This window comes from Ylistrum balloti, unplaced genomic scaffold (genome assembly GCF_031769215.1).
Source record: "Ylistrum balloti isolate Yb309-2 unplaced genomic scaffold, AGI_CSIRO_Ybal_v1 Utg369570, whole genome shotgun sequence".
NCBI lineage: Eukaryota > Metazoa > Mollusca > Bivalvia > Pectinida > Pectinidae > Ylistrum > Ylistrum balloti.
In genome coordinates, this window is record NW_026781866.1 from 466,958 (window position 1) to 488,516 (window position 21,559).

Here is a 21,559-nt window from a genome sequence, read left to right on the forward strand (position 1 = left end):
CATAAAACTTGGTGCAGAAAACACAAAACCAGACATATCAAGGAGTGGTTTACTTGTGACACGACCTTCAATTCCATTGGTAGACGTTAATTGTCATGAAAGTCAGCAAACAATGCAACCGATATGATCTTATCAGAGATCAAATCCAATCTCCTAACGAACGTATTGAATGTGGAGCTAAAACGGTAGACATTTCAAGGGGATTGGTGTCATCAACAGCGACAGCTGTAGGTTGTTACCATATTTTCAGCCCGCGTATTAACTTTTCACAGGTCAAACTCTCTTTGAAGGTTTTACAGCAAATTTTGTCTCTTTCTGACATGAATAAGTTTTTTTTTTCTATTTGTATATGGCAATAGATTTACATTGAATTTTAATTTTTGTGTTTACATACTTTTAATGGGTTTTTAAAGAACGGACTATATTTTGTCGCATTCTGCGAAGTTATCATGAGTAAGTAGTGTCTGTGAAAAACATTTTCAGCTTCCTCATTTTTATATCTAAAGATGCCAGTAATTTGTGTCAGTTCAACGTCTTTCTTTATTTGTCATTGTTTGTCTTTAATTAACACGAATATCACAATGAAACAAATATTTCAATAATCATTGTTTACTGACTGAATCAAGCCACCTGCGGATGCTAACTGTGAGACAAACTACCTTCGTTACTCCGTATAATAAATGTATCCTACCCATCAGTTATCACTCCGTATAATAAATGTATCCTACCCATCAGTTATCACTCCGTATAATAAATGTATCCCTCCCATCAGTTATCACTCCGTATAACAAATGTATCCCTCCCATCAGTTATCACTCCTTATAATAAATGTATCACTCCCATCAGTTATCACTCCGTATAATAAATGTATCCCTCCCATCAGTTATCACTCCGTATTATAAATGTATCCTACCCATCAGTTATCACTCCGTATAATAAATGTATCCCTCCCATCAGTTATCACTCCGTATTATAAATGTATCCTACCCATCAGTTATCACTCCGTATAATAAATGTATCCCTCCCATCAGTTATCACTCCGTATAATAAATGTATCCCTACCATCAGTTATCACTCCGTATAATAAATGTATCCCTCCCATCAGTTATCACTCCGTATAATAAATGTATCCCTACCATCAGTTATCACTCCGTATAATAAATATATCCCTACCATCAGTTATCACTCCGTATAATAAATGTATCCTCCCATCAGTTATCACTCCGTATAATAAATGTATCCCCATCAGTTATCACTCCGTATAATAAATGTATCCCTCCCATCAGTTATCACTCCGTATAATAAATGTATCCCTCCCATCAGTTATCACTCCGTATAATAAATGTATCACTCCCATCAGTCATCACTCCGTATAATAAATGTATCCCTCCCATCAGTTATCACTCCGTATAATAAATGTATCCCTACCATCAGTTATCACTCCGTATAATAAATGTATCACTCCCATCAGTTATCACTCCGTATAATAAATGTATCCCTACCATCAGTTATCACTCCGTATAATAAATATATCCCTACCTTCAGTTATCACTCCGTATAATAAATGTATCCCTCCCATCAGTTATCACTCCGTATAATAAATGTATCCCTACCATCAGTTATCACTCCGTATAATAAATGTATCACTCCCATCAGTTATCACTCCGTATAATAAATGTATCACTCCCATCAGTTATCACTCCGTATAATAAATGTATCCTACCCATCAGTTATCACTCCGTATAATAAATGTATCACTCCCATCAGTTATCACTCCGTATAATAAATGTATCCTACCCATCAGTTATCACTCCGTATAATAAATGTATCCTCCCATCAGTTATCACTCCGTATAATAAATGTATCCCCATCAGTTATCACTCCGTATAATAAATGTATCCCTACCATCAGTTATCACTCCGTATAATAAATGTGTCCTCCCATCAGTTATCACTCCGTATAATAAATGTATCCCTACCATCAGTTATCACTCCGTATAATAAATGTATCACCATCAGTCATCACTCCGTATAATAAATGTATCACTCCCATCAGTTATCACTCCGTATAATAAATGTATCCCTACCATCAGTTATCACTCCGTATAATAAATGTATCCCCATCAGTTATCACTCCGTATAATAAATGTATCCCTACACTCAGTTATCACTCCGTATAATAAATGTGTCCTCCCATCAGTTATCACTCCGTATAATAAATGTATCACTCCCATCAGTTATCACTCCGTATAATAAATGTATCCCTCCCATCAGTTATCACTCCGTATAATAAATGTATCCTACCCATCAGTTATCACTCCGTATAATAAATGTATCCTACCCATCAGTTATCACTCCGTATAATAAATGTATCCCCATCAGTTATCACTCCGTATAATAAATATATCCCTCCCATCAGTTATCACTCCGTATAATAAATGTATCCCTCCCATCAGTTATCACTCCGTATAATAAATGTATCCCTACCATCAGTTATCACTCCGTATAATAAATGTATCACTCCCATCAGTTATCACTCCGTATAATAAATGTATCACTCCCATCAGTTATCACTCCGTATAATAAATGTATCCTACCCATCAGTTATCACTCCGTATAATAAATGTATCACTCCCATCAGTTATCACTCCGTATAATAAATGTATCCCTCCCATCAGTTATCACTCCGTATAATAAATGTATCCCTACCATCAGTTATCACTCCGTATAATAAATGTATCACTCCCATCAGTTATCACTCCGTATAATAAATGTATCACTCCCATCAGTTATCACTCCGTATAATAAATGTATCCCTCCCATCAGTTATCACTCCGTATAATAAATGTATCCCTCCCATCAGTTATCACTCCGTATAATAAATGTATCCCTACCATCAGTTATCACTCCGTATAATAAATGTATCACTCCCATCAGTTATCACTCCGTATAATAAATGTATCACTCCCATCAGTTATCACTCCGTATAATAAATGTATCCTACCCATCAGTTATCACTCCGTATAATAAATGTATCACTCCCATCAGTTATCACTCCGTATAATAAATGTATCCTACCCATCAGTTATCACTCCGTATAATAAATGTATCCTCCCATCAGTTATCACTCCGTATAATAAATGTATCCCCATCAGTTATCACTCCGTATAATAAATGTATCCCTACCATCAGTTATCACTCCGTATAATAAATGTATCCCCATCAGTTATCACTCCGTATAATAAATGTATCCCTACACTCAGTTATCACTCCGTATAATAAATGTGTCCTCCCATCAGTTATCACTCCGTATAATAAATGTATCACTCCCATCAGTTATCACTCCGTATAATAAATGTATCCCTCCCATCAGTTATCACTCCGTATAATAAATGTATCCTACCCATCAGTTATCACTCCGTATAATAAATGTATCCTACCCATCAGTTATCACTCCGTATAATAAATGTATCCCTCCCATCAGTTATCACTCCGTATAATAAATGTATCCCTCCCATCAGTTATCACTCCGTATAATAAATGTATCCCTCCCATCAGTTATCACTCCGTATAATAAATGTATCCCTCCCATCAGTTATCACTCTGTATAATGAATGTATCCTACCCATCAGTTATCACTCCGTATAATAAATGTATCCCTACCATCAGTTATCACTCCGTATAATAAATGTATCCCTCCCATCAGTTATCACTCCGTATAATAAATGTATCCTACCATCAGTTATCACTCCGTATAACAAATGTATCCTACCCATAATTATCACTCCGTATAATAAATGTATCCCTCCCATCAGTTATCACTCCGTATGATAAATGTATCCCTACCATCAGTTATCACTCCTTATAATAAATGTATCCCTCCCATCAGTTATCACTCCGTATAATAAATGTATCCTACCCATCAGTTATCACTCCGTATAATAAATGTATCCTACCCATCAGTTATCACTCCGTATAATAAATGTATCCCTACCATCAGTTATCACTCCGTATAATAAATGTATCCCTACCATCAGTTATCACTCCGTATAACAAATGTATCCTACCCATAATTATCACTCCGTATAATAAATGTATCCCTCCCATCAGTTATCACTCCGTATGATAAATGTATCCCTACCATCAGTTATCACTCCTTATAATAAATGTATCCCTCCCATCAGTTATCACTCCGTATAATAAATGTATCCTACCCATCAGTTATCACTCCGTATAATAAATGTATCCTACCCATCAGTTATCACTCCGTATAATAAATGTATCCCTACCATCAGTTATCACTCCGTATAATAAATGTATCCCTACCATCAGTTATCACTCCTTATAATAAATGTATCCCTCCCATCAGTTATCACTCCGTATAATAAATGTATCCTACCCATCAGTTATCACTCCGTATAATAAATGTATCCTACCCATCAGTTATCACTCCGTATAATAAATGTATCCCTACCATCAGTTATCACTCCGTATAATAAATGTATCCCTACCATCAGTTATCACTCCGTATAATAAATGTATCCTACCCATCAGTTATCACTCCGTATAATAAATGTATCCCTACCATCAGTTATCACTCTGTATAATGAATGTATCCTACCCATAATTATCACTCCGTATAATAAATGTATCCCTCCCATCAGTTATCACTCCGTATAATAAATGTATCCCTCCCATCAGTTATCACTCCGTATTATAAATGTATCCTACCCATCAGTTATCACTCCGTATAATAAATGTATCCCTCCCATCAGTTATCACTCCGTATAATAAATGTATCACTCCCATCAGTTATCACTCCGTATAATAAATGTATCCGTACCATCAGTTATCACTCCGTATAACAAATGTATCCCTACCATCAGTTATCACTCCGTATAATAAATGTATCCCTCCCATCAGTTATCACTCCGTATAATAAATGTATCCCTACCATCAGTTATCACTCCGTATAATAAATGTATCCCTCCCATCAGTTATCACTCCGTATAATAAATGTATCACTCCCATCAGTCATCACTCCGTATAATAAATGTATCACTCCCATCAGTTATCACTCCGTATAACAAAAGTATCCCTCCCATCAGTTATCACTCCGTATAATAAATGTATCCTACCCATCAGTTATCACTCCGTATAATAAATGTATCACTCCCATCAGTTATCACTCCGTATTATAAATGTATCCTACCCATCAGTTATCACTCCGTATAATAAATGTATCCCTCCCATCAGTTATCACTCCGTATAATAAATGTATCACTCCCATCAGTTATCACTCCGTATAATAAATATATCCCTCCCATCAGTTATCACTCCGTATAATAAATATATCCCTCCCATCAGTTATCACTCCGTATAATAAATGTATCCCTCCCATCAGTTATCACTCCGTATAATAAATGTATCCCCCCATCAGTTATCACTCCGTATAATAAATGTATCCCTCCCATCAGTTATCACTCCGTATAATAAATATATCCCTCCCATCAGTTATCACTCCGTATAATAAATGTATCCCTCCCATCAGTTATCACTCCGTATAATAAATGTATCCCTCCCATCAGTTATCACTCCGTATAATAAATATATCCCTCCCATCAGTTATCACTCCGTATAATAAATGTATCCCTCCCATCAGTTATCACTCCGTATAATAAATGTATCACTCCCATCAGTTATCACTCCGTATAATAAATGTATCACTCCCATCAGTTATCACTCCGTATAATAAATGTATCACTCCCATCAGTTATCACTCCGTATAATAAATATATCACTCCCATCAGTTATCACTCCGTATAATAAATGTATCCCTCCCATCAGTTATCACTCCGTATAATAAATGTATCCCCCCATCAGTTATCACTCCGTATAATAAATGTGTCCTCCCATCAGTTATCACTCCGTATAATAAATGTATCCCTCCCACCAGTTATCACTCCGTATAATAAATGTATCCTTCCCATGAGTAATCACTCCGAATAATAAATGTATCCCTCCCATCAGTTATCACTCCGAATAATAAATGTATCACTCCCATCAGTTATCACTCCGAATAATAAATGTATCCCTCCCATCAGTTATCACTCCGTATAATAAATGTATCCCTCCCATCAGTTATCACTCCGTATAATAAATGTATCACTCCCATCAGTTATCACTCCGTATAATAAATGTATCCCTCCCATCAGTTATCACTCCGAATAATAAATGTGTCCTCCCATCAGTTATCACTCCGTATAATAAATGTATCCCTCCCATCAGTTATCACTCCGTATAATAAATGTATCACTCCCATCAGTTATCACTCCGTATAATAAATGTATCCCTCCCATCAGTTATCACTCCGAATAATAAATGTGTCCTACCCATCAGTTATCACTCCGTATAATAAATGTATCCCTCCCATCAGTTATCACTCCGAATAATAAATGTGTCCTCCCATCAGTTATCACTCCGTATAATAAATGTATCCCTCCCATCAGTTATCACTCCGTATAATAAATGTATCACTCCCATCAGTTATCACTCCGTATAATAAATGTATCCCTCCCATCAGTTATCACTCCGTATAATAAATGTATCCCTCCCATCAGTTATCACTCCGTATAATAAATGTATCCTACCCATCAGTTATCACTCCGTATAATAAATGTATCCTACCCATCAGTTATCACTCCGTATAATAAATGTGTCCTCCCATCAGTTATCACTCCGTATAATAAATGTATCCTCCCATCAGTTATCACTCCGTATAATAAATGTATCACTCCCATCAGTTATCACTCCGTATAATAAATGTATCCCTCCCATCAGTTATCACTCCGTATAATAAATGTATCCTACCCATCAGTTATCACTCCGTATAATAAATGTATCCCTCCCATCAGTTATCACTCTGTATAATAAATGTATCACTCCCATCAGTTATCACTCCGTATAATAAATGTATCCCTCCCATCAGTTATCACTCCGTATAATAAATGTATCCTACCCATCAGTTATCACTCCGTATAATAAATGTATCCCTCCCATCAGTTATCACTCCGTATAATAAATGTATCACTCCCATCAGTTATCACTCCGTATAATAAATGTATCCTACCCATCAGTTATCACTCCGTATAATAAATGTATCCCTCCCATCAGTTATCACTCCGTATAATAAATGTATCACTCCCATCAGTTATCACTCCGTATAATAAATGTATCCCTCCCATCAGTTATCACTCCGTATAATAAATGTATCCTACCATCAGTTATCACTCCGTATAATAAATGTATCCCTACACTCAGTTATCACTCCGTATAATAAATGTATCCCTACACTCAGTTATCACTCCGTATAATAAATGTATCCCTACACTCAGTTATCACTCCGTATAATAAATGTATCCCTACACTCAGTTATCACTCCGTATAATAAATGTGTCCTCCCATCAGTTATCACTCCGTATAATAAATGTATCCCTACACTCAGTTATCACTCCGTATAATAAATGTATCCCTACACTCAGTTATCACTCCGTATAATAAATGTATCCCTACACTCAGTTATCACTCCGTATAATAAATGTATCCCTACACTCAGTTATCACTCCGTATAATAAATGTGTCCTCCCATCAGTTATCACTCCGTATAATAAATGTATCCCTACACTCAGTTATCACTCCGTATAATAAATGTATCCCTACCATCAGTTATCACTCCGTATAATAAATGTATCACTCCCATCAGTTATCACTCCGTATAATAAATGTATCCCCCCATCAGTTATCACTCCGTATAATAAATGTATCACTCCCATCAGTTATCACTCCGTATAATAAATGTATCCCTACCATCAGTTATCACTCCGTATAATAAATGTATCCCTACCATCAGTTATCACTCCGTATAATAAATGTATCCCTCCCATCAGTTATCACTCCATATAATAAATGTATCCTACCCATCAGTTATCACTCCGTATAATAAATGTATCCCTCCCATCAGTTATCACTCCGTATAATAAATGTATCCCTACCATCAGTTATCACTCCGTATAATAAATGTATCCTACCCATCAGTTATCACTCCGTATAATAAATGTATCCCTCCCATCAGTTATCACTCCGTATAATAAATGTATCCCTACCATCAGTTATCACTCCGTATAATAAATGTATCCCTACCATCAGTTATCACTCCGTATAATAAATGTATCCCTCCCATCAGTTATCACTCCGTATAATAAATGTATCCCTCCCATCAGTTATCACTCCGTATAATAAATGTATCACTCCCATCAGTCATCACTCCGTATAATAAATGTATCACTCCCATCAGTTATCACTCCGTATAATAAATGTATCACTCACATCAGTCATCACTCCGTATAATAAATGTATCACTCCCATCAGTTATCACTCCGTATGATAAATGTATCCTACCCATCAGTTATCACTCCGTATAATAAATGTATCACTCCCATCAGTTATCACACCGTATAATAAATGTATCACTCACATCAGTCATCACTCCGTATGATAAATGTATCCTACCCATCAGTTATCACTCCGTATAATAAATGTATCACTCCCATCAGTTATCACTCCGTATAATAAATGTATCACTCCCATCAGTTATCACTCCGTATAATAAATATATCCCTACCATCAGTTATCACTCCGTATAATAAATATATCCCTACCATCAGTCATCACTCCGTATAATAAATGTATCCTACCCATCAGTTATCACTCCGTATAATAAATGTATCCCTCCCATCAGTTATCACTCCGTATAATAAATGTATCCCTACCATCAGTTATCACTCCTTATAATAAATGTATCACTCCCATCAGCTATCACTCCGTATAATAAATGTATCCCCATCAGTTATCACTCCGTATAATAAATATATCCCTCCCATCAGTTATCACTCCGTATAATAAATATATCCCTCCCATCAGTTATCACTCCGTATAATAAATGTATGAAGTGATGGCCATCTGACGGAAAGAGGATTTTGATGAACATGTTTACATTTATACTATGTTGTAAAGAGTTATTCTTTTTTATACGGACATTTAACATAAATCGATCACACTAGGTTTCTTTTTCTCATATATGGTGGGTTACAATAACCTGTTTTATCACATGCTAATCAGATTGTATGTTTTTATTATCTTCTTTCCTATCTATTTCATATTTTGTATTCATTAACAACGTTTAGAGTTTTAGATTTCCTTTCAACTACTAGTCCTAGTCTCTTCCGAAAAATTAGGTATTAAATTCTTTAAAACTCGAAAATAAACCAACCTCAAAAATATGCCTATCATGAACAGAATCCAGTTTTTTTTCTATATAAAGAAACTTACATTTGATAAGCAGCGTGATAGTGGTAGATTAAGATGTTAAACAGTGAATAAATCTGAATGGTACAAGTTGATTGCACAGAGTAAGACAGTCTGATGGTGAGTAGACAGTGAAGACATCTGATGCAGAGAAGACAGCGAATAAAGGTGATGGAAAGAAGACAGTCAATCAGTATCGTATTATGTAGACAATGAGTAAATCTTATGGAGAGCAGACTGTGACTGACAGAGAATACATAGTGAATAATTATGATGGAAAGTAGAGGGTGAATAAACCTGGCGACAATAGACAATCAATAAGTACGGTATAGAGTAGACAATGAATTAATCTTATGGATAGCAGACTGTGAATAAGTCTGATGGAGAATACATAGTGAATAAATAGTATAAGTTACACATTAAATAATTATGATGGAAAGTAGAGAGTGAATAAACGTTGTCGAGAATATACAGTCTATAAGTATGGTACGAGTATTAGTCTCATGCTGAGTAGACAATGAATAAGTATAATATAGAGTAGACATTGAATAAATCTGATTGAAAGCGAACAGTAAATGAATCTGATGGCGAATAGACAGCGAATAACTCTGATGGAGAATAGACAGTGGATAAACCAAGTGGTGAGTACACATTGAATTATTCTGATGGAAAGTATTGAGTGAATAAATTTGATGGAAAGTAGAAATTAAGTAAATCTGATAGAGAGTAGACAGTAAATCAGTATGGTAAATAGTAGAGAGTTAATAAGTGTATTTGAGAGTAGACGGATAATAAACGTGGTAAAGAGTAGACATTGAACCAGAAAGATATATAGTAGAGTAAATAGGTTTAATGGAGAGTGATTAAGTCTGTTGGAGACAGTAAATAGTAACAGTATAGAATAGGCAATGAATCTATCTGATTCACATAAAACAGTGAATAAATTTAAATAGTGAGTAAATATGGTATAGAGTATAAAATGAATAAGTCTGATGGAGAATAGACAGTAAATAAGTTTGGTGGAGAATAGACAGTGACTAAATCTGATGGAGAATAGACAGTGACTAAGTCTGATGGAGAATAGACAGTGACTAAATCTGATGGAGAATAGACAGTGATTAAATCTGATGGAGAATAGACAGTGACTAAATCTGATGGAGAATAGACAGTGACTAAATCTGATGGAGAATATACAGTAAATAAGTCTGATGGAGAATAGACAGTGGCTAAATCTGATGGAGAATAGACAGTGACTAAATCTGATGGAGAATAGACAGTAAATAAGTCTGATGGAGAATAGACAGTGGCTAAATCTGATGGAGAATAGACAGTGACTAAATCTGATGGAGAATAGACAGTGACTAAATCTGATGGAGAATAGACAGTGACTAAGTCTGATGGAGAATAGACAGTAAATAAGTCTGATGGAGAATAGACAGTGGCTAAATCTGATGGAGAATAGACAGTGACTAAATCTGATGGAGAATAGACAGTAAATAAGTCTGATGGAGAATAGACAGTGACTAAATCTGATGGAGAATAGACAGTAAATAAGTCTGATGGAGAATAGACAGTGACTAAATCTGATGGAGAATAGACAGTGACTAAATCTGATGGAGAATAGACAGTGAATAAGGATGGTATAGAGTAGACAGTGAATAAGTCTGGTGGAGAGTACAGAGTATATTAAGTCCGATAGAGTGTAGCCAGTGAATCAGTATGATATATAGTATCATGAATATGTCTACTGGAAAGAGAAGACAGTGAATATGTCTTTTGGGGAGTAGAGAGTAGATAAGTCTTTTGGAGATTGGACAGTGAATAAGTATAGTGTAGATTAATCAATTTGATTCAGTTAAGACAGTGAATAAGTCTGTTGGATGGTGTTGGATGGTGGACAAAGAATAGGTATAGTATGGAGTAGAAAGTGAATAAATAGTATTCTTATTCAGAACAGACAACAAATAAGTCAAGTTGAGAGTAGACAGTGAGTAAGTATGGTATATACCTTACAGTGAATAAGTATAATGAGTAGAAGACAGTAAATAATTTGATGGATAGGAGACAGCGAACAAATCTGATAGAAAGTAGACAATGAATAAGTCTGATGGAAAGTAGACAGTAAATAAGTCTGATGGAAAGTAGACAATGAAAATGTCTGAGGAAGTGTAGACATTGAATAATTGTGGAACAGTGTAGTCAGTGAATGCATCTGACAGAGAATGCGAACGTGAATAAGTCTGGAACAGATCAGACATCTAGAAAGTATTATGAAGAGTAGAAGGTGAACTCTGATGGAGAGCAGAGAATGAATAAGTCTGTTTGAGAGTAGACCATGCATAAATCCAGTTAATATATCTGTTGGAGAGAGGACAGTGAATAGATATGACTCAAATGAGACAATGCATAATTCTTTCGTTGGGTGTTGATTGAATACGTATGGTTGACAGTGAATAAATCTGATGGAAAGCACAGAGTGCATAAGTCTGATAGATAGTAGACTGTCAGTCAGTATGGTATATAGTAGATATTTTATATGTATTTTGAGAGTAGCCATTAGATGAATAAGACTGGTGCAGACTGGACAGTGAATGAGAATGATATAGAGTTGACAGTGAAAAAATAATTGGGAGTAGACAGTGACTAAGGCTTTTTAGAGGAGCTAATGAATAAGTATGGTGTAGAGTAGAAAGTGAATAAGTCTGTTGGAGGGTAGACTGTAAATAAGCATAGTAAAAAGGACACAGTGAATAGATCTGATTCAGATGAGACAATGAATAAGTCTGTGGAGAGTTGATTGAATGCGTATGGTATTCAGTAGACAATAAATAAATCTGATGGGGAGTAGACAGTGAGTAAGTATAGCATAAAGTTTACAGCAAATACAGTTGATTGAGTGGAGCAAGTGAATAAGGCCGATGGAGAGTATACAGTGTAAATTATCTGATGGGAAGTAGACAGTGGATATGTATGATAGAGAGTAGACAGTGAAAAAGCTGGTGAATGTAGACACTGGATACGTCTGGTATTGAATAGACAGTTAATAAGTCTGTTGGAGAGAGACAGTGAAATAGTCTTGTTTTTTTTTTGTTATTATTATTTCAGATTAAATATTGATGTCTGTACAATGGTAATAATATCTTTTCCAACACACTCTTTCTCTTTAAACTGTCACTCTCCTTTCGCATCAATCATCTTTTATCTGTTTTTTTTCCTTTCAATTGTCACTCTTTTTTCTCTGTTCGCTTTAAAACCTCCCCAAGTATCGATGTCTTTCACTTCTCTGCAATGCATCAATAATTAAAACAATTTTTTGCCTTACACATTTTAGAATGTGTTTTATCAAGTCATTCACCTCATAATCAACATCAAATTTCATTTTATTTTTTCTTTCCATTTCTGCCACTTTGTAGTAAAAACAAACAAATTTATTATCACATATTCAATTCTTAGATCACAACTTCCAAACATAACACCTTTCTCACTTATATGAAAAAAATTGATTTGGGAGATATATTACACTCAAAACTTTGTTGATCCATGATTCGATTGTCCTCCAAATATTTTTTTTTTAATTTTATAACATGTGTAGAATAGGTGAATTTGAGTTACATCATGTAAATGACAAAATGTACATAATCCATGAGACATTTTCATTTCCAATAATTTTGCTTCAGTATAAATAATATTATGCAAACATTTCCATTGGAATTCGCTACATTTCCTATTTGCTATAGACCTACTTAAGGAAGTCCAAACCTTTACCCAATTTATGTCATCTTGATATATTGTATCCCAGGTATTTTGTGGTATGGGATAATCGTTTGTATCCAAAACTAATTCTTTTAAAGTTTTATTTATTAACTTTTTTGGTTGTATTATTTCTTTGTTTCTATCTGTTTTAATATATAATTCTTCTGTTACAGCTATTGGTTCAGTTATTGGTATTTCTTGATTTCTTGATTTAAGCTCATGTAACCATTGCCACACGAGGAAATTGCTTTCTTTACGATGGAGAATTCTAATATCCTTGAATAAAAATGTCTCCCATAATTCTTGAAAATTAATAAAATAATGTCTTCCTTCATTCCATATATCTTTTATTTTTGTTATATTTGATTAAGTCCAATTTTTAAAGATTTCTGATTGTGATATTGGTGTTTCCAAATATCCTCATGGTGTTACAGTGAGTTATTTCACTCTGTGTTTTTTTGGACATAACTCCACTTTAAGTGGGAGTCTACAGGTGTGAATTGCTACCCAAGCCCCTGTAACATTCTAGAACGTGCAATACTCATCATTTTGGTATAATGAATACTATTTCAAGAGAAACTAGTGTGCATTTTTATACTAGACATCTGCACAGGTTGACACATGAGGAAGTCCTATATGGTTTAGATGTGAGCCCCCAGCAGGGATATCATCATAGGCAGCCAGCTCAAGGATGGTGAGTGTGTTGTCACCCTTCAGGTGGAGAGACACAAACATGCCTTATTAGTAAGTGGGGTGAGCATTAGAGATCTCCACTGCATGATTCTTGATGTAGAAAAATCTGTCACCAATGTTACTATCAACGTCGTGACAAGGACATAAATACCGATGATATTTAGGAGCTGAAATGATCGTGGCATCCTATAAGGGAATCTTAGAACAAAGAGGCAAGCGAAACCGTAGTGATACTTCACTCGACAATCCTCCAGATGCAAAACAAGTTCGATGTGGTGAGAAATCAGTTGAAACATGATTAATATTTCAATGTTTGTGAACATTTTCACTTTCCAGTGGTCGTCTATGGCTCTTTCAATACATTCCATTAATGTTAATGGTCTTAATAATCCGGAAAACGAAATAAATTATTCTATTGGTTTTGGAAAATTCAAGTAGATATTATTTTATGCCAGGAAGTTCATTGTTGGGATAAAAATACCATATTTAAGCGGAAAAGGGAGTGGAACGGAGAATAGTTTTTCTCAAGAGGTTCCTCTTCTAGAGGGGTTGTAATATTATTGAAACGGGTTTAAAGTTAAATCAAGTATATAGTGAAACTGATATAGATGGTAGATATATCATCCTTTCCTGTGAGCTTGAAAATTTCAACATAACGTTATACAACATATATGCCCCGAATGATATTAAAAGTAAACAAACATTTTTTAATACAATTAAATAGAAACTGTCGACCGAAAAATATAGAAATAGTTTCATTATCATAGGCGGAGGTTTTAATTGTGTTCTTAATAAGGATTTAGACAGAAACAACTGTACATCAGATGGAGTAGAGGGCGGAAAGTTAGAACTCAATAATTCAATTCAATCACTACAATTACAGAATATTTGGAGAAAGAGAACTTCGACAAATTACGGTTCACATTTAGGAGAAGTAATGAACAATCGAGAATAGACCTTTTAAAAATGTCTTCCTCTTTAGACAGTAAAGTGACTAAAACTAGTATAGAGTTCAGTCCCTTTATTAAAAATGACCATTTTGGCGTGCCTTGTATAACAATTAACATGTCTAAAGTTAACAGAGACCGAGGGTATTGGAAAATGAACAGACATGTTATCAAATCTATCATATTTAGAGACATATTTACAATTTTTTATAATGAAAGGAAAAACAAAATAAATTTATTTCGATAAAAGAGTGGTGGGAGATAACTAAAACAAAAATAACAGATATCACAATGTTTTAAGTAAATTACTTAACGCTAAATATATGAAATATTGTACAGCTTGAAAATGTATCAAAAATTGTAATGCTAATCATGAGACAATTCAACATTTAGAAAATCAAATGAGTTCATACTATGAACAGAGGGTAAACGCTGCAAAGGTAAGAAGTACTAAACAAACAGTGGACTTCGATTATATGTGAAGATGGCGGCTATAAACTCATATTTTAAGGAACAAGTGAAGTTTTACAGTAACCTCTTCACGACTGAAGGAATAGATGTTGATGAAGCAAATATCTTACTACAAAATGTAAATGTATCTATTAAAGACGGCGTTAAAAATGCCTTGAGAAACTGCCTACTGAAAATGAAAGTTACTTGTCTGTTTAAAATTTGAAAGCCAATCGATCCCCAGGCATTGGTGGTATTATTGCTGAGTTTTATCAGACATACAGGAATTTGACAAAGGATTAGTTTAAAATGTTGTTATAAATGTGTTTGAACCTAGAGGGCCCAATCACTCTCTTGAACACCGACTATAATATTATAACAACAATTATTTCAGAACGTATTAAAAAGAACTTCTAAAAATTATTCATAGCGACCAAAAGGGATTTGTAAAGGGAAGAAATATAGAAAATGGTATTCGTTTATTCCAAGATATTATTGAATACTTTAATACGGAAAACAAAGGTGGAAGCATTAAGACCAGCAAAAAGCATTCGATCGAGTTGAATGGGAATGGGTGGAAATGTGTCTTGAAAAAATTATTGAATGGATAAAAATGACATACATACATTCGTCTAGTCATATACTTACAAATGGTTTCGTTTCAAAACCCTTTAAGATTTTCCGTTCAGTAAAACAGGGGTGCCCAATATCACCTGCTGAACCCATGGCATGTTCTGTTAGGGAAAATGCTTCAATAAAAGGAATTGAGATACCATTTAGTAACAATGAAAAACCTGAAGCCAAAATTAATATGTTTGCTGATGATTCGCAGCTATTGGCTAAAGGTGTGTACATAGGAACATGGAAACAAAGACATCCTAACTTTAAGGAAATTTGTTGTGTAGAGGGTTAAGGCTCTTGGAATAATGCCTGGTTATGGAATCAACTTTGATAGAATTTGGGAGAAAAAGATTAAAAAGATTGCAGCAACCATACAAAGCTGGAAAAATCGAAATCTTACAATTAGAGGTAAAATTCTGATAATAAAGTCGTTAATACTTTCTATAATTAATTATGCTATATCTCAGACAACTATACCACAGAAATATAAAATTACCATAAATAATATGATTTACCAGGAACGCTAATGTAAATGAAGTTGCTAAAGAAACCTGTTATAGAGACATTAGTCTTGGAGGGTTAAATATGATTGATCTTGATTTACTGGAAACATTTAAAAGTATTAAAAATAAATCCAAGATAATTCATTCAGAAGTTCAATATTGGAATGCATTAGGGAAATATTGGCTTTAAAGATATGATTCTACCTTCTCACAGGAGCTCTTCATATGTAAATATAGTACTACAAAATCATAGGCATTAAATCGTATTCCACAGTTTTATAAGATCTCTCTCGAATGTTGGCAGGTCATGTTAAAACGCCGTCCAGTTAAGACAAAAAACGATATAGTCTTGTTGAGAGTAGACAATAAGTAAGTGTGGTGAAGAGTGAATAGATAATAAACCCGATGGAGAGTAGACATTAAATGATCTGATGGAGAGTAGACATTGAATGATCTGATGGACAGTAGACATTGAATGATCTGGTGGAGAGCAGACATTGAATGATCTGGTGGAGAGCAGACATTGAATGATCTGGTGGAGAGCAGACATTGAATGATCTGATGGAGAGTAGACATTGAATGATCTGGTGGAGAGTAGACATTGAATGATCTGGTGGAGAGTAGACATTGAATGATCTGATGGAGAGTAGACATTAGATAAATATGATGGGGAGTAGACATTGGATTAATATGATGGAGAGTAGACATTAGATAAATATGATGGAGAGTAGACAGAGAGGAAGTATGGTAAAGTGTAGACATTGAATGATCTGGTGGGGAGTAGACATTGAATGATCTGGTGGAGAGAAGACATTAAATGATCTGATGGAGAGTAGACAATAGATAAATATGATGGGGAGTAGACATTAGATAAATATGATGGGGAGTAGACATTAGAAAAATATGACGGAGAGTAGAAAGTAGAAGTATTGTAAAGAGTAGACATTGAATGATCTGATGGAGAGTAGACATTGAATAAATATGATGGAGAGTAGACAGAGAGGAAGTATGGTAAAGTGTAGACATTGAATGATCTGGTGGAAAATAGTCGGTGAATAAATCTGATGGAGAGTAGACAGAGATGAAGTATGGTAAAGAGTAGACATTGAATGATCTGACGGAGAGTAGACATTGAATGATCTGGTGGAGAGAAGATATTAAATAAATATGATGGAGAGTAGACAGAGAGGAAGTATGGTAAAGTGTAACATTGAATGATCTGGTGGAGAGTAGACATTGAATGATCTGATGGAGAGTAGACATTAAATAAATATGATGAAAAGTAGACAGAGAGGAAGTATGGTAAAGTGTAACTTTGAATGATCTGGTGGAATATAGTCGGTGAATAAATCTGATGGAGAGTAGACATTGAATGATCTGATGGAGAGTAGACATTGAATGATCTGATGGAGAGTAGACATTGAAAAAATCTGATGGAGAGTAGACATTAGATAAATATGACGGAGAGTAGACATTGAATGATCTGATGGAGAGTAGACATTGAATGATCTGATGGAGAGTAGACATTGAATGATCTGGTGGAGAGTAGACATTGAATGATCTGATGGAGAGTAGACATTAGATAAATATGACGGAGATTAGACATTAGATAAATATGACGGAGAGTAGAAAGTAGAAGTATGGTAAAGAGTAGACATTGAATGATCTGGTGGAGAGTAGACATTGAATGATCTGGTGGAGAGTAGACATTGAACGATCTGGTGGAGAGTAGAAATTGAATAAATATGATGGAGAGTAGACATTAGATAAATATGACGGAGAGTAGACATTGAATGATCTGATGGAGAGTAGACATTGAATGATCTGGTGGAGAGTAGACATTAAATGATCTGATGGAGAGTAGACATTAGATAAATATGACGGAGAGTAGAAAGTAGAAGTATGGTAAAGAGTAGACATTGAATGATCTGGTGGAGAGTAGACATTGAATGATCTGGTGGAGAGTAGACATTGAATAAATATGATGGAGAGTAGACAGAGAGGAAGTATAATAAAGAGTAGACATTGAATGATCTGACGGAGAGTAGACATTGAATGATCTGGTGGGGAGAAGACATTAAATCAATATGATGGAGAGTAGACAGAGAGGAAGTATGGTAAAGAGTAGACATTGAATGGTCTGATGGAAAATAGTCAGTGAATAAATCTGATGGAGAGTAGACAGAGAGGAAGTATGGTAAAGAGTAGACATTGAATGATCTGATGGAGAGTAGACTTTAAATAAATATGATGGAGAGTAGACATTGAATGATCTGGTGGAGAGTAGATATTGAATAAATCTGATGGAGAGTAGACAGAGAGGTAGTATGGTAAAGAGTAGACATTGAATGATCTGATGGAAAATAGTCGGTGAATAAATCTGATGGAGAGTAGACATTGAATGATCTGATGGAGAGTAGACATTGAATGATCTGGTGGAAAGTAGACATTGAATGATCTGGTGGAGAGTAGACATTGAATGATCTGGTGGAGAGTAGACATTAGATAAATATGACGGAGATTAGACATTGAATGATCTGGTGGAGAGTAGACATTGAATAAATATGATGGAGAGTAGACAGAGAGGAAGTATAATAAAGAGTAGACATTGAATGATCTGGTGGAGAGAAGACATTAAATCAATATGATGGAGAGTAGACAGAGAGGAAGTATGGTAAAGAGTAGACATTGAATGGTCTGATGGAGAGTAGACTTTAAATAAATATGATGGAGAGTAGACATTGAATGATCTGGTGGAGAGTAGATATTGAATAAATCTGATGGAGAGTAGACAGAGAGGAAGTATGGTAAAGAGTAGACATTGAATGATCTGATGGAAAATAGTCAGTGAATAAATCTGATGGAGAGTAGACAGAGAGGAAGTATGGTAAAGAGTAGACATTGAATGATCTGATGGAGAGTAGACTTTAAATAAATATGATGGAGAGTAGACATTGAATGATCTGGTGGAGAGCAGATATTGAATAAATCTGATGGAGAGTAGACAGAGAGGAAGTATGGTAAAGAGTAGACATTGAATGATCTGATGGAAAATAGTCGGTGAATAAATCTGATGGAGAGTAGACATTGAATGATCTGATGGAGAGTAGACATTGAATGATCTGGTGGAGAGTAGACATTGAATGATCTGGTGGTGAGTAGACATTAGATAAATATGACTGAGATTAGACATTAGATATATATGACGGAGAGTAGAAAGTAGAAGTATGGTAAAGAGTAGACATTGAATGATCTGGTGGAAAGTAGACATTGAATGATCTGGTGGAGAGTAGACATTGAATGATCTGGTGGAGAGCAGACATTGAATAAATATGATGGAGAGTAGACATTGAATGATCTGGTAGAGAGTAGACATTGAATGATCTGGTGGAGAGTAGACATTGAATGATCTGGTGGAGAGCAGACATTGAATAAATATGATGGAGAGTAGACATTGAATGATCTGGTGGAAAGTAGACATTGAATGATCTGGTGGAGAGTAGAAATTGAATAAATATGATGGAGAGTAGACATTGAATGATCTGGTGGAGAGTAGACATTGAATAAATATGATGGAGAGTAGACAGAGAGGAAGTATAATAAAGAGTAGACATTGAATGATCTGGTGGAGAGAAGACATTAAATCAATATGATGGAGAGTAGACAGAGAGGAAGTATGGTAAAGAGTAGACATTGAATGGTCTGATGGAAAATAATCAGTGAATAAATCTGATGGAGAGTAGACAGAGAGGAAGTATGGTAAAGTGTAGACAATGAATACGTCTAATGGAGAATAGACAGTAAATATGTCTGCTGGAGATTATATAGTGAATAAATATCGTTTAGAGTAGACATTGAATTAGTCTGATAAAGAGTAGACACATGAATGATAGATGAAGAAAATGATGTGTAGTGTGCACCTCTGTGTACGCATTTAGCAAATGTGGTTTTATGATGTTTGCCCTGATATTATAGTCGTTATTTTGTATCATGAAAACATCAACTCAATTGATCATTTTTTTGCAATTGTTACTGTTGATGCTAGTATCCCTGAACAATAATCTAACTCCCCTATGCCGTCTTGATATTATCGATTTAGACATATGTTCTGTATTATACGATAAAGTTTTACATATATATGTAGTACGCTTAATTGAAAGTAATGATAGCTAAATAGTCGATGATAATGCTTTTCTTACAGACAAGTATGATTAGCGATAACTATTGGTAATAATGACCTTTATTGGGTTGCTTATGTAGACTTGACGGTTATGTAATAACATTTGACAATTACCTTCCTCATGTATATGTAATTGACAACTCTAGACATGCAAGCGCAGAAATGATTATCATGATATGAATGTTAATATGAGCAACCTTCACCCAAGTAGACTTAACTTGTTTATGTAAGAGACCTTATCATCTTAAACAATGACAACAATGTGAACCAATATGAAGTCAATATTTCGCCATCAACCATACCATTTCTCACTTGATATAAAACAACGTTTTTTACACAAAATATGTACAGGAATATGATTATGCTGATATTAAAAAATTAGTAAGATACTACCAAAATGATACCCGAAAGAGAACTCTCTCAATAAAACGGAAGTTGACCTTTGACAGAATATTTTCTTGCTACTATCAATTACTATTAATTATCATATAATTATGCTACTGATCAAGTGTCATCGCTCTGTACCTTATTGATTACTGAGAAGGAACCATTCATACATTTTATCTCGATTGACCCCTGTGACCTTAAAAGTGGGTAAAGGTCATTTATATTGCAGACAATGACCTGGGCATTTTGATTATCAAGACTACAGCTTGTAGATATTTTTTGCCAAAATAATACTTTCAAAATTTGACACTTCAAGGAAACTATAAATCCTCACTGTTACACCAGATGGTAAAAAGACAAGTTATTGTTATGTTTCTTATTCTTATTTTTATTTTTCTTTCGAAATTCTTGGTGTTCAAATGTTTTGATGGGTAAGAAATAGATTAACAGTATATTTACGTCGTAGGTATGTATTTGATGATGTACGTGTATCATTTTTAAGTAGGTCACAATCCAATATGGCCGGAATGACGTCATATGTTTTAAACTTCAAAATAGCCATATCTCAAAAAAACGTTGACCGTTCAGGCTAAGAATTTTTTTAAACTTATTACTGTCTATAGCAATTTGTTTCATTAAGCAACACACCAGATATCGTCACTC